At 32.7% G+C, this 19,692-nt stretch overlaps 1 pseudogene; it reads right to left on the bottom strand.

Moving 5' to 3' along the window:
- Nucleotides 1-13,107: 13,107 nt before the first annotated feature.
- LOC101508834 (aspartic proteinase CDR1-like) lies at nucleotides 13,108-19,472 on the bottom strand (annotated as a pseudogene).
- Nucleotides 19,473-19,692: the final 220 nt, after the last annotated feature.

Raw genomic sequence — 19,692 nt, 5'->3', positions numbered from 1 at the left:
TGATGATCATAACAACGATAACCCTTCCATAACCAAGAAAAACACACATGGCTGAACGAGAAGACAACTTAATGCATTCTACTAGTGGACAAAACAAAACAAGTAGAACCAAAGACTTTCAAAGAATAGTAATCAAGGATAGAATCATAAAATTTTTCAAAGGATGACAAACCTGATTTGACAGATGATAGAGTTCTATTTATAGCATGGACAACAGTAAGAATTGTTTCCCCCAAAACTCATTGGGAACCGAAGCATACAAAAAATGGGAACGATCAATCTCAACAATATGACGGTGTTTCCTTTTAGAACCTTCATTTTGTTGAGAAGTATCAGTACAAGATGTCTAGTGGAGGGTGCCACCATAAGCAAGTAATTCAAAGAATTTATTAGAGGTATATTCACCACCTAAATCACAACGAAAGCACTTTATAACAACATTATATTGAGTCTTGACCATAGCACGAAACATATGATAAATTTCAAAAAAATCAGACCAATTTTTCAATAGACAAACCCAACAATAACAAGTGTAATAATCAATAAATGAAATATAATATTTAGATCCAACTTTGGTTAGAACCGGTGATGAACCCCAAACATCGGAGTGAACTAAATCAAAATGGGCATATGAAATAGAAACACTTTTACTAAATGGTAAAGTTAGAAATTTAGCAATTTTACAACCACAATAATCTAAAATATGACAGGTTTGTAACTTTCCTAAAGCTCCAGTAGAAGCCGAATATTTTAATCTAGAAGCAGAAACACGTCCAAGGCGAAAGTGTCATAAATAAAAATTAGAAGACGAATAATTCAAGTGAAAACTAGATAATAAGTTAGTAGTAGTTGTTGAGGCTACAATATATGGAACTCTCAGGTCCTTCAAATCATAAAGTCTCCCTATCTATGGCATGTCCCAATCAGCTTCTTGGAATGTGGATCTTGCACACAACAAAAATTAAAAGAAAATATAACTGAATAATTGGAATCACATATTTGACTAACCAAAATAAGACTCAAAGTGAGATTAGGAATATCATAAACATCAGAAAAGACAAGTTAGGTGTGGAGACAAAATCAATGTCTGCTAATGGCATAGGAGTTTCATCAGCAGTCATAACCGACGCAAACGAGGCATGATTCACAGACACAAGTTTTATCATCATATGTCATATGTTGAGATGCTCAAGAATTAAGAATTCATATGGAATGAGATATACCTAACATATTAGAGAAGTTAAAACCTTTATTAAATTAACAATTATTGTTTTGTTACATTCAAAAAAAAAAAAAATTAAAACGAAGTATATAGTTGCATCTCCGGAATTCAATTTTCTATTGAAGAAAATAAATTCCTTTAGGGGATCGCATGCGAATGTGACCTCGTGAACGTGCAAAAATTATGGCAATATATATTTTTAATGGTTAGTTTTTTTGAAAGGATATATAAATAAAAAATCCACGATTGGATGTGTCAACCAATATTTATAAATGACTTAATTGCAATTTGTGTCCCCCATATTTTAGCTAAATCGCGAAAGTAGTCCCCCATTTTGTTTCTCCCTATTTTTGATCCCCCAAACAGAATTTTGGTCCAAAACTTCATGAAATTTCAATTTTTTTTTTTTTGCATTTATTTAAATCACACCATGCCACAAGAAAATTGTACCTAAAATATATGATCGTAAATAGCGTAGTACGACTTTAAAAAAAAAATGAAATTCATCAAATTGTGGACTAAAATTCTATTTGGGGGACCAAAACTGGAGATAAAAAAAATGGGGACACTACTTTCGCGATTCAGCTAAAATAAGGGGACCAAAACTGCAATTAAGCCTTTATAAATATACATGAAAATATATGCGATTTCCATCAAAATTCATGTTTAAATTTAAACTATGAGAAAAATCGTGTAGCTTAAAAACACGTGCTCCGAGTTTGAGGGTACGTTGCAAGGTGGTGTCTTAAGTGTTTTTCATTTACCATTCCACATCTCATTGGTATCCAATTAATAAGTTTTCTGGTCGAGAATTGAAGAGGTGCAGTGGGCGCCACTTTTTAGGCTATGTTTGTGATATTATGCGTATCCATAATCTTAATATTGTAGGACTTCTAGAAACTCGGATTAGTGACTTGCGTGCGCATAAGGTGATTGAGAAACTTGGCTTTGATGGTGTGGCTAGGTTCGACGCACACAGTTTTTTTGGAGGTATTTGTTGTCTTTGGAAGATGAATATCATCACTACTGAAGTAATCTCAATTTCTACTCAATGTGTTTAGTTAAAAGTTTAACTGTGATATGATTCTCTTTGGCCACTATCTATAATTTATCGAAGTCCTCAAGTCAAATTAAGGGAAGATTTATGGAAAGAGGTTTGTGACATGCATGCCCTTTCCATGGTGTTTAGATAGTGATTTTAATATTTGATCATGAAAAATTTGGAGGAGATCATATTAATACAACTTCAACTTCAAAATTCCTTCATTGCATGAATGAATGTAATCTAATTAATTTGGGTGCTAATGGGCCGAAGTTCACTTGGTTGCATGGGGTTATTAGAGAATGGTTGGATATGGAGTTATGGAAAACACAAGAATATAGGGGCTTGAATTTTGTTTCACTATTTTTAAAAGAAACTTCATTTATTTTACATAAAATTTTATTTTTTTATCAAAATATTCAACTTACTCTCATAAAACAAGTTTAGTCAGAATAAGGTTGAATCATAAAGAACTAAGTTGAGAGAAATAGAAAGAGAGGGAGCACATATATTTTTATGGTAGTTCACAACATAAGTGTTGCTACATCGAGTTATCCCCTTACATAGAGATTTTGCATCAGTAGAGTCAAGAACATAATCTACTATTTTTATTAATAGCATACAAGTATTCTTTACTATACTTATTCAGACATTGAGTATTTTTCTCTAGCCTCTTCAGGCTATCATCGTCACAACCTTTCTTCAACTTTCTAGCAACATGTTGTTGAGGTTTGTGAGTGTTTTTCTACCTTTTCAGGTACCTCTTAGGGGTGAGAGACTAGTTGTCACTATCAGGTTGATTTACATTAGTTATAGTTTTGTGTTTTAATTGACATAAAGTTTATTTCTAAGATTCTAACTCTCATTGAGAGGATGCTACATATCAAGTACTATATCAGTTCAAGTGTTTGAAAACACTTTGAATGATTTACATCAATTCTAATAACTCTTTATTGAGGGAATTTTTCATTCATACGTTTCTTTTGATGTCTTATTTGCTTTTTTAGAATTTCTTCTTAACACATTTGTTGATTATTATGACCTCGTTATTACAGAATATGTCAGTCTTTAACAAATTAAAACAATATAGAAAACCGAATACGTCTACCATACAATTAAGATCGAACATACAATCATACGATGCAAGATTTATTCAGATTCATACACAGCGGAAATATAACATAGCATACAAGATAAAAGTAAAAAGATAAGGAATAGAATGCACCAAGGTTTATCCTGGTTCAGCTGTCAATATGACAGCCTACATCCAGTCCTGACAATCCAATTGGATTTCAGCTTTTTCTTCAATAGAAAGAATTGAGACTTGTTTACAGATTGTCCAGTTTCCTCGAAACCTATCTATCTAACTCAATCTCTTTCCTATTGCTTAATCCCTTGATCCTTGCAATCACTCGTCAGACTCACACAAGATCAAGTCCAGCTCCTTCTTGATGATCTTTACATCAACGAAGATCGCCACCAGTTTTCATACTGGATTTTTCACAGTTGTTTCTTTTTACAAAACTTTGTTACAAAAAGATATAAAAGAAGTACAGAGTTTGTCTTCAATCTTGATCAATGTATCTCACACAATAATCTGGTTTTTTATAGGGGCTTGAATTTTGTTTCACTATTTTTAAAAGAAACTTCATTTATTTTACATAAAATTTTATTTTTTTATCAAAATATTCAACTTACTCTCATAAAACAAGTTTAGTCAGAATAAGGTTGAATCATAAAGAACTAAGTTGAGAGAAATAGAAAGAGAGGGAGCACATATATTTTTATGGTAGTTCACAACATAAGTGTTGCTACATCGAGTTATCCCCTTACATAGAGATTTTGCATCAGTAGAGTCAAGAACATAATCTACTATTTTTATTAATAGCATACAAGTATTCTTTACTATACTTATTCAGACATTGAGTATTTTTCTCTAGCCTCTTCAGGCTATCATCGTCACAACCTTTCTTCAACTTTCTAGCAACATGTTGTTGAGGTTTGTGAGTGTTTTTCTACCTTTTCAGGTACCTCTTAGGGGTGAGAGACTAGTTGTCACTATCAGGTTGATTTACATTAGTTATAGTTTTGTGTTTTAATTGACATAAAGTTTATTTCTAAGATTCTAACTCTCATTGAGAGGATGCTACATATCAAGTACTATATCAGTTCAAGTGTTTGAAAACACTTTGAATGATTTACATCAATTCTAATAACTCTTTATTGAGGGAATTTTTCATTCATACGTTTCTTTTGATGTCTTATTTGCTTTTTTAGAATTTCTTCTTAACACATTTGTTGATTATTATGACCTCGTTATTACAGAATATGTCAGTCTTTAACAAATTAAAACAATATAGAAAACCGAATACGTCTACCATACAATTAAGATCGAACATACAATCATACGATGCAAGATTTATTCAGATTCATACACAGCGGAAATATAACATAGCATACAAGATAAAAGTAAAAAGATAAGGAATAGAATGCACCAAGGTTTATCCTGGTTCAGCTGTCAATATGACAGCCTACATCCAGTCCTGACAATCCAATTGGATTTCAGCTTTTTCTTCAATAGAAAGAATTGAGACTTGTTTACAGATTGTCCAGTTTCCTCGAAACCTATCTATCTAACTCAATCTCTTTCCTATTGCTTAATCCCTTGATCCTTGCAATCACTCGTCAGACTCACACAAGATCAAGTCCAGCTCCTTCTTGATGATCTTTACATCAACGAAGATCGCCACCAGTTTTCATACTGGATTTTTCACAGTTGTTTCTTTTTACAAAACTTTGTTACAAAAAGATATAAAAGAAGTACAGAGTTTGTCTTCAATCTTGATCAATGTATCTCACACAATAATCTGGTTTTTCATTTGAGTGTTTGTGAGATCATTGTCTTTTTCTCTCAAGAATTCTTTTTCGGCTCTCTTATTGATTATGAATAATCTTTTGATCTTGATATGAAAAAAACAATATCAGAATGTTATCAAAAAGGTTCTTAAGAGTTCTTCAGTGTTCTGAAGTATATTCAAGTGTTATCAGGTGTTATTGAGAGAATGATTGAAAAACTGTTTATATAGTTTCTGAAAAACAACTGATAAATCGATTTACCAATCGATTTATTAAAGTGATAAAACGGGCTTAATCGATTTGCCAATCAATTATCGCAAGTCTTGTTTTTCTTGAATCTTGAAACTATATAAACTAATCGATTTCCCAATCGATTCTTTTAATACACTTTTCAGAAAATTATGTGCAGACTTATATGAATCGATTGCATAATCGATGTTAGATGTTTTGTTCCAATAATAAAATCAAATCAATCGATTACTTAGTCGATTCACTAAGTCACATAATCGATTTACAAATACACATAATCGATTTGGCCACAAACTAAGAGTTCCCTGTGATTTTAAATATTTTGTTTCAATCGATTTGCCAATCGATTGTGTTTAAAACAGGAACTTAGCTTATTCCATGTTAATCGGAGTGCCAATCGATTTGGTAGTATGTTTCTGAAAAGTTCTTACCAGTTGGTTTAGCTCAATCGATTTCCTAATCGATTGATACCAAACTTAACATGATTGAAATTCTCATAATGGATTGTCCAATCGATTGTGTTTGTCACAGGTCATGTTACTTTTGAAATATTATTTACGCAATCAATTTGTCAATCAATTAGCCTAGTAAATGGATTGTCCTTGTGACTTGCCCAATCGATTTGTTTCAATCAGTTTTTACTTTGTGATTTGCACAGTCGATGTGCCAATCGATTAGCATACAAATCAGGTTGCCACTGACTTGCACAATTTTTATCACTGATTGTGCCAGTCGATTGCCTAATCGATTGTGTAACCACAAAACACATGTTTCCTTACAACCCTTTTACGAAATCGATTGCCTAATCAATTTGTTCAGTAGATTTTCAAGTTTTGTTGATTTCTTGAGTTCCAAGCAATTGTCTCAAGTATGTAGGGTTGAGTTGTTGTTCCTGAAATCTTACTCAGTTAAAATGTTAGATTTATCATATGATGTATGAATATTGTATGTTTGTTAATTATGTCAAAATTAGGATTAAGAGGACTAAAGTCCAACAACATTGTCTTTTTCATTCTCTCTCTCTCCTCGAATGACTGGACAATTTCTTCTTAAATACAATGAAGAAGTGTTCGTTGAGAATATTATCGTTGGAGATCTTTAATCACCATTTAAGGCATATCAGTCTTAAATATGTATCCATATATATCTTCATGATTTATTCTACGTATCTTCAATTTAAGATGGCATATCTCAGAGGATGTTACTAACAGAGGATGTTACTAACAGAGGATGTCACACAGACTTTCAGACAATTTAACGAATTTAAGATGTTGACTAGAGGATAAACAGATTTGTCTTCTTTAGAGTGTTGACTATTCAGGTCGTTGACTTTCATCAAAGTCAGATAATACAGTGCTTGTCATAGTTATTAGAGACAAACAATCATTTTACTTAACACACTTATCATAGGCATAATATAATTTTGCTAAACACACTTATTAGAGGCAGACAATCATTTTGTTTGACACTTTTTATCAAAGGAATAACATTTAGATCGTTGTTTGTATTAATGGATTCACCATAGTGCGTTCATCAAATTCAAACACAACTTTAGCAGCTTCTTTAGAGTCACTTGAACTTTGTTTAGTAGATCATTTCTTCCTTGTTCATCAGAGGTTCTAACTTATATATTAGAACACAGACTTGTAATAGTTTGACTTGAACTACATATCATAATACTTCTTTTTGCTATATTATAATTTGCTCTATTAGTTAACATAATTAGTTGTTTATTAGGTGATAATATTCTCTGTGTTTAAAAACACTTAAATTATTATTTCTAACTTACTTGTAATTTATGCTACCTTAAAATAAATAGCCATTAATATAGATTTTTGTCTTCTAACTTAATCTGCACACTAAACAAATACAGATAGGGAATACTTGTCATTTATTTGTTTGTTTTTGTTATCATCAAAATATCAATAAGATGATTATAACCACTTTTACGCTAATAGGATACAGCTCTTGGTAACTTCTCTTGGCTAACGTTATTTATAGATAGCTCTATTACTAATTTACATCTTAATTCCTCTAGTCACTACTGATTGTGGATTAAATTAGGAACTAATCATTTCAATCGAAGACGTTACTTTAAGTTTTTGGCTCCTTGGTTGGATCATTATGATTTCCATTCAATTGTATCTAATTTTTGGAGAATACTTGATTCTTGTGAGTAAAACATTATCAGACTTACTACAAACTTAAAGATTTGGAGTCATGATTGTTGTGGCAATATCTTCACCTATACAAAGTGAATTCTTACCGGATTCGAAGAGATTAACCGACATTTGTTACACGAACCTGATAATTTGTGAAATGAGTATATTGATATTCTCTTGGAGGAAGAAACTTACTGGTTCCAGCAATCTAGCACTAAATGGGTTCAGTTGAGTGATCATAAATACTAGGTTTTTTCATTAGTCAACGATCATTAACAGAAGACAATCACATTTCTACACTTAAAGACAAGAACGACACATTGGTTTATGATGACTAAGCCATTATAGAACTGCTTATGAATTTGAATAAATTTGTTTACATGTCTCAAGATCTTGTCAGCTCTAGATTATATAGTATTCACTCATACCAACACTTAATTGTTGATGACATTTTGTATGTGGGTAATGAGTTTTCTTTTGATGAAATTAAGAATGTTTTTTTTTCTATGGGTAATTCTAAAGCTCTTGGGCCTGATGATTTTTATCATCTTTTCTTCAAGAAGAAATGGGATTTGTTAGGCCTTTCTATCTTTGCTGTTGCAAATGAGGTGTTCACGAATCCTACATCCATCAATAAGGTTAACAATACATAACTTCTAAAATTACTTCCCTATTTCAAAGTAGTTTTATAGCTGGGAGGAGTACTATTAATCATACCATTATCCTTTAGGAGATCATTCATTCCATTTAATCTATGAAAGGTTAAAAAGGATTTATGGTTATTAAACTGGATTTACTTCATAGTAGAATCCTCAATTGATCAAGCAAATACGATCAAGGATATCAATAATCCATGATCTTCTTCTCCAGTAATACTACCCACGTTATGTTTAGTTCATCTATTATTACCAATTCACGAAAATTGTCCTTCTATTTTAAAAGTCGACAATTTTGGTCCCTCGTTCATATTTTTGAACTAAAATAATACGGAATCCATTATATATATTTAAAACAGACTTCTGATGTCACCTCATCATATTTGATCCACGTATACAAATATTTCTCACAGCAAACAACAAAAAAGCTGATGTGTACCAGTTGAGAGTATGCTCTCCTCCTTCAACAACTTCTTTAATCTCTTCAATCCATATCTTTGCTTCTCTTCTTTCTTCCACAATTTCTTTAATACCTTCAAAATCTATTTGATAATATTATTTTATAATAAATTTATAAATTATAAAATTATTTTACAATTATTTATAATTTATAAATTATTTTACAATTTGATAATAATTTATTCAAATTATTTTATAATATTATTAGTCATTACAATGGAAAAAAACCACTTAATCACTCATAAACATCGTCATAAATGCTTTTTATCTGATCCTCCTTTCATGAACAATTATATTATTCCACTTATGGTGAGTAATGATTTTATATGTTAAAAAATTCAATTACTCATTAATGTCAATTCAATTACTCATTTATGTCAATCCATTTTTTAATAACATTTTATAAAATAAAAATATATATTCTATTTGACAGAAAATACAAAAATTTATTAAAAATAATCATAAAATACGAATATATAAAAAATTATTAAAAAAGTTACTTCCAATTATAATATATATGAATATATTAAAAAAAAAACATGTTAACACTAAACTTTCATCAATAAAATGATATATTTATAATTGAATGCTATTTTTAATTTTAATTTTCCTTATTATAATGATAATTTGAATGTTAAAAAATAAATGAAAAATTAAGTATTCCATAAAATTAAATTATTTTTTAATAGAATTTATTTTTGGTACATATCAACATAACTATAATTCAATTACACAAACAATTAGTTAAAACTTTTAAATACCTAAATTTAATTTAAAGTATATGTAAATCTTTAATAAAATAAATTTCAAACTCTTGATGAAATATATTCAATAATTTTTAAAATAAAACTATTTTTTTAGACTATGCTACAATATAATTTAACATTAATATTTTTTAACATACTAATAAAACAAATAAATTTAGACTACGCTACAATATAATTTAACATTAATATTTTTTTAAAATAAAAAATATTAAATAGTCAATTATATTTTTAAATTTTTACATCTTATTGTTGGGTTTGTATTTTACATTTTATTTCATCAAATAAATACAAGTACCATTATATGTTGAAAAATAAATTGACAATTAAAGTACAATGAGTCAAACAATTATCCTATATAATAAGTTATCATACAAAATATTTTAAAAGTTAAATTAGATGATTATGATCAACATGATTTTCCCCCCTCATTTTAATTTTCCTAATCATATTCAATTATTACAAATCAATAAAGTAATATTATAAGATAACTATATTTATAATACATAAACTATTACTTATAAAACTTATAAAATTAATTAATTAATATCAGCGCAACGCACGGGCCATAATCTAGTTGACATAATTTTAATAACATTACCTACAATTCTATGATATAGAATCATTTAGATGCATTAATTATTCATATGTCATTAATTAAATTAAAAATATGAAAACAAAATTGAAGTTGAAAATTTAATTTTTATTGTGTTTATTCCAATTTCATAGGTGTTAATCATTTTACATTATTTAAAACATCTCACATCATCATTTTTTAGTTAAAAAATTCAACGAAGGGATAAAAACTGCCGACTTTTAAAATAGGGGGACCAATTTCGTGAACGAGTAAAAATAGATGGACTAAAATTGCAATTAAGTCTTGATTCTATTAGTACTATCTTGATTATTGAGGCTACTAAAGATCTTGGGAAATATCTTGTTATCTCTATTATCACTAGTAAAAAAGAAGAATCTTCTTATGCTTTTATTGTTGATAGAGTGAAGAATAAAATTTCGAGATGGAATGCTAGTTACTTGTCTATGATGGTCATATCACTCTAGCTTGAAGTTGCATTATGAGTCTTCTTTACTATGTGATGCAATCTAATGTTATTCATGTTTTATTGTGTGATAAGGTTGAGAGACTTCGTAAAAGCTTTATTTGGGACTCTATTGAAAATAGTAAAAAATATGATCTTATTTCTTGGTCTACTATTTGCACTCTGAAAGAAGATGGGGGTCTTGGATTTTGTAGTCTAAGGATGGTTAACGCTAGCTATATGATGAAGTTGAGGTGGAATGTGTTTATCAATCAAGATGTCCTATGTATTTGGATCATATGCTCAAATTATAATTGTGGTAACTTGATTATGCCGCATATTCAGTGTGAGTCCAAAGTTTCTCAGATTTGGAGATGAATTACCAAATATTAGTCTAAAGTGGAAAATTGTATTTCTTGGATTATTAGTAATGGCCACTCTATTAGATTTTGAGTTGATAATTGGGTCCCTGGAATTGGTAAATTATATGATCCTGCAATAATATTCATCCCTCCATAAGAATATGAACTTTCATTTTAGTGGTTATAGTGTTGAGACTGGTCCATTATTAATCAAGTCTTTCCTAGTAACATCAACACAAAAATTGAATGTCTTAGGCATCTTTTCTAAGGCCAGGATGATTTTCCTATAAAGAAATTTTCTAATGATAAGTTTTTCATTATTAAATCTGTATATCAAACTTCGTCACCAAATGAATCTAATTTCAACCTGGGGTGGAAATGGAATTGACCTCCCAAAATCCAAACCTTTCTTTGGAAGCTTTCACATGTAAAACTTCTAACTAATGTCAAAAGACACCATTGGAGTATATCAGATACTGAGATTTGCATTAGATGCTCCCAAGTTCATAAACCATTATGCATATTCTTAGATATTGTGATGTGGTACATAGTCTTTTGGGGGAACTTTATTACTATGGAGGATGATCAATGAAGTTTCTTTTTAGCCTCAAGTTTCCTCAATGGATTGGCTTTAATCTTACGTTCATTGATGTTAGCTCGATCCAAGGCCAATGACTCTGGTGTTTGCCAGTGATAGTAAATATGTTGTGGATGGATAAGAGTCATTTAGTTTTTTTAAGAACATGACTTGATCCTGAGCAATTTTTGCAATCTTTTAATAGAGAATTTTCCTCCATTCATCAACATATTTATCTTTACCTTCCTTCCTTTATAGAGGATTGTAAGCGGGAGATTAATGTTAAATGCTATCCTTCTAATGTTAATTCATTCAAGCCTAAGATTGATGATTTTTATCACGACACAACATACTTTGCTTCTTGTGGAGGGCCTATCAGAGATCATAGAGGAGATTATATTTGCAGTTTTTTTACAATCTCAATCGAGGTACCCTTGTGTTAGCTGAGCTTTGGGGGTTAGTTCATGGTCTCAAAATGACTTGCAATTATGGTTTCACTACTATTTTGGTGGAAATTGACTCTCTTACCGTAGTCAACATTATTCGGTCATGACAAACATGTAATCTCTATCTTACACATTTTTTTCAAGAAGTCATATTTCTTGTGGATCATGAGGAATGGAGCTGTGTGGTCATTCACGTCTATCGTGAAGCTAATTGGAGTGCAAATAAACTAACCGACCTTAATTTCAATAGGGATTTAAGTTTTGTAAATCTATCTATTCTACCTATTAATCTATTACATCTCCTTCGTGATGATTGTAGAGAGATGTACTTCTCTCGTTCATTTCCTTAATTGTTCTTTATAATTTTCTCTTTTATAAAATAAAAAATTAAACTACAACGATTCAAAACCATACTCTAATAATTTTTTTGTTGTGTAAGAATTAAAATGAATTAAAACTTTTTGAAAGTAAATCAATAGAATTCAAATAAAGTTTTCAGTAAGGAAAACACAGTTCAAATAAGATGTTAGTCTGAGTAAAATAAAAATGTTAGATTGAGCATGGGTTTAGTAGTTTGAGGAAGCACGTAACATTAGAATAATAAAAAAGACATAAGTTTAATTTCTACCCTAATTAATATTAACAACTAACATTAATTATTTAAAATAAAGTGTTAGTTTGGCAATGAAGTCATCTGAGTTTGGACTTTTATCGTTTCGATTAAATTTCTTTATATATATATAAGTTTTTTTTTATAGAGAAATAGTTATGATATTTCATTCAAAATAACTTTACTAATACAATCGGGAGGAACATAATGGTAATGTTGACAACGAGGTATCAATATGAATATCTTAGCTAACATATCCATATTGGTTTGATACTATGATGTGTATTGCAAAATTAAAAGTAAAGTTTGATAATTGTTGCAATCACAAAAAAAGAATTTGTTATTACTATAAAATTGTATTCATGATTAAGAAGAAGATTAAAGAACAATTAAATTTTAAATTAATATAAAGTCTTAAGAATATGTTTAGATCTTGCGGGGGAAAAAAAACTGTTTCGACAAATAAGGTGCGTTTGTAAAAAAACAAGTTTAAAGCAAAAAATAGACATTTGGAAAGAAAAAAATATAGTATCCAATCAGAGGCGGAACTAGGATTAAATAGTGGGAGGGGCCAATACCACTTAAGATTCTTTTATAACAAAATATTATTGAACAATTTGTACGAGTTAAATTTTTTTTTTTTCTTTTTATGAAAATACGAGCTAGACATTTATAAAGGTACTATAGGAGTACAATTTAACGTCTGCAGCTTTAAAATGTGCAATGATTAGAGGAACTTTAGATGCATCATGTGTGACATTATAGCAAAGGTTCAATCGATTATTTGGATCTACAACACGCTCTAGGTTTATATATTCTGCCACAGCTGATTCTATTTTATTATAAATATCATATGGCAAAAAAGTAATTGTTGAACCTGAATCAATTATGATGTTACCTTCACCGCCACCGAACTCAAGTCCTCCAAATTCTATAAATATATCTCCAACAATAAATGCTTCCAATGTCAAAAAGTAAAACTATGATGGGTAATTTTTCATAAGAGGAGTTGACACAACCCCATCACCATTAACCACAGCTGCATCTCCAAAATTGAGAATGCTCATTGAGTTAGACTCATTCAACCATGGAACCAAACAATATGAGAATTTCCCCTCAATTGTTGGACCAAATCGACTTGTAAGAGACACAGGTCTGTTTCCAAGGCCAACTATACTAGAGGTTGGGCCAGCAAATGTCGTCCCCATATTTTTGTGTCCACATCAAAGCATAGTTTCTGGAAATGAAACAAAATAGCCAGTGGTGGAAACAAATCTAAGAGTCTCTTGACTAATGTCTCCTTGTGACAATGATCCATCAACATACTTATAACTGTATTCACAAAACTCTTGTTCATTACAAAAGGTAGTTTCCACATATTGACATGTAATAGAAAAACAAGGAATGGTACTATATAACTTGATGATTTTGAAGGATTGAAGATATTAGTGGTTTGATTGTAACACTTTTCACAAGGCTCGCATTGAATCCATACAAAACCCCTACCTGTATCAACAAACCCATGAACCTTAAATGGAGGTGTTCCAATTGAATAACTCATAAGATACTCTTCTTTATCTGGAATTATAATTGATTGAGGTGTGTTAGTGTGATGGTTAAGGATGACATATGGAGCCGGAAACAAATGGATGCTAAAGGAAAAGGACAAAAAAAAGGTACTCAAGGACACGTGGTGAATGATCCTAGCATCATGGAGTGAAGGAAGGGCAAGATAGAGAGAATCCCTAACAAAAAATATTCCTCTTGTCAGTACAAATAGAGGGAAGGAATGATGGAGCAAGCATTTTTAGATACAAGTCTTTCCCTTTTCTATTGGCATTCTTTGGGAATTAATCTCTTTTAAATTCTATTGTAATAAATTGTACCTTTTCATTCCAAGAATTGATTGAGTAATCATATTCAACCCAATATTTCTTAAATTCTTCATCTTTATTTGTTCTTAACAGAGTGAAGAGATTTTTGGGAATTGTTTTCTACTCACAAAGCTTTACTATCGTTACATTTGGTGCTTTCATTGACCCTACCATGGCGGAAAATATACGTATGAAAGGTTTGGGAGATGCCATCAACAGCATCAACGCCGCGATGCAGAAGACGATGGAGGACACTGATGCACGACATAATGACTACATGCAACACCATCATGCTGATATGACGCGACTCAAGCGGTTCGAGGCACAACTTTGCATTTTCCAGTCCCCTTCCGCTTTGAATGGTAGCTTGAACTCCAACGGCTCATCGCGACATCAACCTTTCCAAGTGCACAATGTGATGCTTGATTTTCCCAGATTTAACGACAATGAGGTATTAAACTGGATCTTTAAAGCTGAGCAATTCTTCGATTATTACTCGACGTCAGACAACCACCGGTTCACCATAGCAGCAATGCATTTGGACAAGGATGTGGTGCCTTAGTATAAAATGATTACTCATAACAACGCTTTTAGATCTTGGGTAGCTTTCACTCACGCTTTGGAATTGGAATATGGACCGTCATTGTATGAATCTCACAAACCCACCGTTTTCAAATTAACCCAAACCACCACCGTCTCTGAATATTATTCCACATTCACCACACTTGATAATTGCACCCAGGGTCTTTCACCAAATGCAATTTTGGATTATTTTATGAGTGGGCTTAAGCCTGACCTTCGCCGCGACGTTATATCCCAAAACCCTATCTCATTATCCAAAGCCATATCCCTAGCCAAACTCTTTGAGGAAAAATACACCTCACTTACTAAGCTCACACCCCAACCCACAAATCTTTCTCCAATTCCAGCTCATACTCCCTGACCCGACCCACTAACGCTCTCTTACCCACTCCTTCCAACTGTTTCCAAACCCAACCTCCATCTTCCCGAGCTCATCCCATTCGTAGTATCACGGCGGCTGAGATTCAATTCCGGCGAGACAAAGGACTATTTCTATTGTGATGACAAGTTTTCCCCTACCCACCGTTGTCCTAATAAACACTACCTCTTGTTGCAAGTCTATGATTCGGATCCACTAGAGCCAAAAACGGATCCTCCAGATTCTGATCCATTACTCGATGTCCTCGAGTCAGAGCACCATCTCTCATTCCATGCTCTCAAAGGAGCGTATAGTGCTAGCACAATTCGTTTCTATGGTCAAATTCAAGGCGTCCAAATACAAGTTTTACTTGATAGTGGTAGCTCTGATAACTTTCTCCAACCACGTATTGCTCAATGCTTGAAACTAACAATCCATGAAGCTCCTCAACTTCAAGTTCTCGTGGGCAATGCGAGCACTTTGATAGCTTTTGGGTTGATTCAGGACTTACCAATAACCATTCAAGGTCATATTATCCACCTTCTGGTGTATCTGCTACCAATTAATGGCGTTGATTTGGTTTTAGGCGCGCCTTGGCTTAAGACTTTGGGTCCTCACATTGTAGATTATGAAGCATTGTCTATTAAATTCTACCTCAACAAAAATTCATCACTCTTAGAGATAATCAAGTCACAGAACCAGAACAGTCCCAATTTCATCACATTCGTCATCTTTAGAATACTCATTCTATTAATTTATCATATACATTGCAATTCCATTCCATAGCACAACCATCATCAACAGCTTCTTTTAATACTCTTCCAGATGACTTGGCTACTCTGTTACACAATTATTGGATTGTCTTTGATGAACCCACACGCTTACCGCTGCCTAGAGATCAGGATCATTCGATCCCTCTCATTGATGGGAGTAACCATGTGAAGGTCAAACCCTACTGTTACCCACACAGTCAGAAGGCTGAGATTGAAAAGATGGTGTTTGAGATGTTGAAGCAAGGTATTATTCAGCCCAGCATGAGTCCATTTTCCTCACCAGTTTTGCTAGTCAAAAAGAAGGACGGGTCTTGGCGCTTTTGCACTGATTATCGTGTATTAAACGTCATTAAAATCAAGGATAGTTTTCCCATACCCACGGTGGATGAATTGTTAGATGAATTGTTTGGAGCCGCTTACTTCTCTAACTTGGATTTGCACTCTGGGTATCATCAAATCCTAGTCCATCCCAAGGATCGTCATAAGACTACTTTTAGAACTCATCAAGGGTTGTATGAATGGCTTGTCATACCTTTTGGGTTAACCAATTGCCCCGACTTCGTTTCAAAGTCTTATGAACTCTGTTTTTCGTGACCAATTACGCAAGTTTGTACTGGTCTTTTTTGATGATATACTTGTGTACATCCACTCTTGGTCTTCCCACCTTGAAAATTTGGAAATTATGTTAGGACTGCTGCAACAACATGAATTGTTTGCCAAATTCTCCAAATGTTGTTTTGATCTCAACTCAGTGGATTATATAGGCCACACCATATCCAATCAAGGGGTTGAGATGGATAAATAAAAAATTCAAGTTGTATTGGAATGGAAAATCCATACTTCCCTTAAACAACTTCGTGGGATTTTACGGTTATCTAGCTATTACCGACACTTTATTCACAATTATGTTGCTATTGCTTCACCACTGACAGAATTGTTAAAGAAATATGCTTTTATTTGGACACCAGCTGCTATTGATGCTTTTAATAAGCTCAAACAGGCCATCACACAAGCCCCCGTTTTGACTTTTCTGTATTTTTGGTTACCCTTCACCTTGGAAACAAACGCATCAGGTTCGAGCATTGGCGTTGTGCTCAGTCAAGCTCGCCATCCTTTTGCTTATTTCTCGAAGAAATTGTGCCCTCGAATGCAAAAACAATCCGCTTATGTGCGAGAGTTGTATGCCATCACTGAAGCTTTGGCTAAATTTCGTCATTTCTCATTGGCCATAAGTTTGTGATCAAAATTGATCAACACGGCTTCAAATCCCTAACTGATAAATCAATTCAAACCCCATAGCAACAACATTGGCTTCACAAGCTCATTGGCTATGATTTTACTATTGAATACAAACATGGTGTTGATAACATAGCAGCTGATAGTCTATCCCGTTCCATCTTCTTGGTGTTGTCTATACAAACTCCACAACTTATCTCAATGATGTATACAACTTTGAACAATGATCATTCTTTAGCTGAGATTCGAAATCAATGCTTGTTGGGAACCAATTCTACACCACATTATCAGGCCAAGCATGATATGTTATTTTGGAAAAATAGGTTGGTGATACCTCAGAGGTCCGACTTGATTCACATCATCTTGAATGAATTTCACTCTTTTGTTGTATGGGGGCATGTTTGAGTCACACGCACGCACCAAAGCTTGCATAGCCTCTCAATTCTTTTGGCCTACTATGGCAAAAGACATCAAGGAGTTCATTTCGAAATGTTTAATTTGTCAACAAGCAAAGCATTCTAATGTCTTGCCAGCAGGGCTACTACAGCCACTACCTATTCCACAACAAATTTGTGAGGATTTATCAATGGACTTCATAACTGGACTGCCTTCATCCAATATTTCCACTGTCAATTTTGTGGTTGTTGACAGACTTTCCAAATATAGCCATTTCATGCCTCTCAAAGCTGATTATAATAGCTCCAAAGTTGCTGAAGTTTTCCTTCACACAGTGGTTAAACTTCATGGTTTTCCTAAGACAATTGTATCTAATAGAGATCGTATATTTACCAATCAGTTTTGGCAACATTAGTTCAAACTCAGTGGCACTACCTTGACTCTGTTCAAACAAGTGAATCACCTCAATAGTTTTCCAAATTGTTTTCTTGGGCCGAGTTTTGGTACAACACTTCCTTCCACACTATTATTGGAATCACACCTTTCAAAGTAATGTATGGTTGAGATCCTCCCACACTAACTCGTTATGAAGTTAACAATGTCGATCCTCCCTTGCTGCAGCAAATGTTAACTGAAAGAGATGAGACCATTAAAGCTCTCAAATCTAATCTGGCGTGCGCTCAACAAATTATGAAAAAGTTTGCCGACACCAAACGTCGTTTTGTTGACTTTCAAGTTGGTGATATGGTTTTTGTCAAATTGCAACCTTATAGACAACACTCAGTTGTTTTAAGGCGTAATCACAAGCTTAGTATGCGTTACTTTGGTCCTTTTCATGTGATAGAACAAATTGGTCAGGTTGCTTATAAGCTCATGCTTCCTCCTATTGCCAAAATCCACCCCGTGTTCCATATTTCTACTTTGAATTTATGTAACGGAGGTCATTCTATACAGCTGCTGCCACTACCATTGACCACCCCTGAGTAAGGACCAATAATGTTGCCCCTTGCCCTTATTAATCACCGTATTGTCATTCAAAATGGCCAACCAGTGTGTCAGGTACAAGTGTACTGGGAAGGCGTGTTACCAACCGAAACTACTTGGGAAAATTGGTCTGAGTTTCATACCAATAATCCTAACCTTGATGACAAGGTTCTTGTTAACGAGAGGAGTAATGTGATGATTAAGGATGATATATGGAGCTGGCAATAGATGGATGCTAAAGGAAAAGGACAAAAAGAAGGTAATCAAGGACACGTGGTGAATGATCCAAGCATCATGGAGCGAAGGAATGGAAAAAGATAGAGATAATCCCTAACAGAAAATATTCCTCTTGTCAGTAGAAATAGAGGGAAGGAAGGAATGATGGAGCATGCATTTTTAGATACAAGTTTTTCCCTTCTCTAGTAGCATTCTTTGTGAATAAATCTCTTTTAAATTATGTTGCAAAAAATTGTACCTTTTTATTCCAAGAATTGATTGAGTAATCATATTCAACCCAATATTTCTTAAATTCTTCATCTTTATTTGTTCTTAATGTAGTGAAGATATTTTTAGGAATTGTTTTCTACTCACACAGTTTTACTATCGTTACATTTAGTGAGAGAATGATTAAAACTATTGATGGAACGGTGCACAGCATTAGCAACACGTTGGTATTTGTTTTGTGTAGGGTTGTAGAGTGGTGGTTTTGAAGAGCCACGATGTATGAGTTCAACACTGAAACCATTGTTTAGAACATGAGAAAGAGAAATAATGAAATGAGAAAAAATAAAGAAAAAAAGCGTAAGAGTAGAACTTGTATTCATTCTTGCAACCATAAAGATATATGGAGAGGTTTGATGTGAAAATTTTTACAATTTTATGTTGTTTAGGATCTTTTTATAGACTATTTACGAGTTATAGCATTAATGCCTTGCTGGATATGCATAAGAAATGAAGAGGTAGATAAACGTTAAGAAAACAATACAACTCGCACTCGAGGGAGTCTATTCGAACCCGTTCTAATTTGAATGGGAAAAAAATCTG

Source organism: Cicer arietinum, chromosome 7, assembly GCF_000331145.2.
Source record: "Cicer arietinum cultivar CDC Frontier isolate Library 1 chromosome 7, Cicar.CDCFrontier_v2.0, whole genome shotgun sequence".
Taxonomy (NCBI): domain Eukaryota; kingdom Viridiplantae; phylum Streptophyta; class Magnoliopsida; order Fabales; family Fabaceae; genus Cicer; species Cicer arietinum.
Note: the sequence above shows the minus strand (reverse complement) of the source record. Positions and strands in the feature narration are given on the sequence as shown.